Below are 1,762 nucleotides of genomic sequence, written 5' to 3'. Positions count from 1 at the left end.
TGAGAGGATGGAACATGTGACCCTGCCCACCTAACAAACAGACAATCAGAAGAGAAGTGATCAAGACAGCACAGGCAGGGAATTCCCTGGCAGTCCAGTGGTTAAGACTCAGCGCTTCCACTGCCAAGGGTCCAGGTTCAATCCCTGGTTGGTGAACTAAGATCCCAAAAGCCACAGGGCATGGCCAGGGCAGGGGAAAAAAATATAGCAGTTTCCTTTCTTATGCAACTTCTTGCTGCTTTATCATTTTTAAGAACTTGTCATTCCTTCCCCTTTCTTCAAGATAGACTGGAACCTCAATCCCCTAGAAAGCAATGATGTGTGGTGGCTAGCTATCTGTAAGGTTTCACCTGCCAAGATCCTTTTTAAGTTGATTTCTTTTTCATCTATAGAATGGAGATGATAGTATCTACTTCACAGTTATTGTGAGAATTAAATGAGTTAGCGATCTGCAAAGTGCTTAGGAGAGTAACTGATAAACAGTGCCATAAAAGTGGTAACTATTATTATTCATGTGAGGACTTCTCCAAAACATGATTCTATGATCTAAAAGGCACATCAACCATTACTAAAAACAGCTAGCAGCACGCACCAAAGGACAACAGTGAAGGTGTGACTGATTCAAAAAGACTTGTTGCTGTGTCTGACCATAAAGCTCCATCACTAGTCCTTCCTCTCTTAGGCCGAGGCTTGGCAGACAATTACAAAATCCTAAACCAACTAAGAAGACCACCAATTTCCTATGTCTCCTAGGCCTGTACGCTACTTCACTGAAGAATAACCTTTCCAAAGAGGAGTTGAAGGATTAATTCTATATTCAAATACTTTATTTAAAATCTTGAAAAATAAAAGCAGTATGCCTCTGAAAAAAGAAACAGTCTACTTAACTTCAGGCTACTTGATTCTGATTCTAAGCATCTTCTTTAAATATCCTAAGCAAGGCTCAGAGCATTCCAAAGAGGATAGAGTATCTCATCATGGATCATTTTCCCCCACCCTCTGCAGACTCCAAGAAGGCCCACATTCAAAAGGGTTAACAGCAAGGGGCCGAGCACAAGCCACCCCTTCAGTGCTGCTCCCTATCCCAGAGCCATGACACAGAAGAAATTCTCTAGAAACACTCAAGAATCTATCTCACCTATCCATGCTGCCATGGCATAGCTTACTGATGAGAAAAGGACTTATACTTTCTTCTCGTTGCTTGTGGATTACCTTCCCCCTGATGTTAACAACAGCTCTGCTTTTAACATCTCCTCTCTGAGGACTCCACCACAGAAACTGCTCTGGCCTACACATTTCACTTATCCTGTGTAAAATCTGTACCCTTTCCTTTTCTATTTCTCTTAATCCTGAGCTCAGCCTCAGGAACAAAGTCAGATATCACTACACACCACTCATATCAGAGTGGATGAAATAAAAAATGACATCAAGAGTTAGTGAGGATGCAGAGAAATTGATCACTCATACGCCCGTAGGAATGTAAAATGATGCAGCTGCTTTGGAAAACAGTCTGGAAATTCCTCAAAAGGTTAAGCATGTGTGCTAAGTCTCTTCAGTCATGTCCAACTCTTTGTGACCCACTGGACTGCAGCCTGCCAGGCTCCTCTGTCCATGGGATTCTCCAGGCAAGAACACTGGAATGGGTTGCCATGCCCTCCTCTAGGGGATCTTCCCAACCCAGGGACTGAACCCAGGTCCCTGGCATTGCAGGCAGATTCTTTACTGTCTGAGCTACCAGGGAAGCCCAAGAATACTGGAGAGA

Source organism: Bison bison, unplaced genomic scaffold (genome assembly GCF_000754665.1).
Source record: "Bison bison bison isolate TAMUID 2011002044 unplaced genomic scaffold, Bison_UMD1.0 scf7180017849200, whole genome shotgun sequence".
Lineage (NCBI taxonomy): Eukaryota > Metazoa > Chordata > Mammalia > Artiodactyla > Bovidae > Bison > Bison bison.
Note: the sequence above shows the minus strand (reverse complement) of the source record.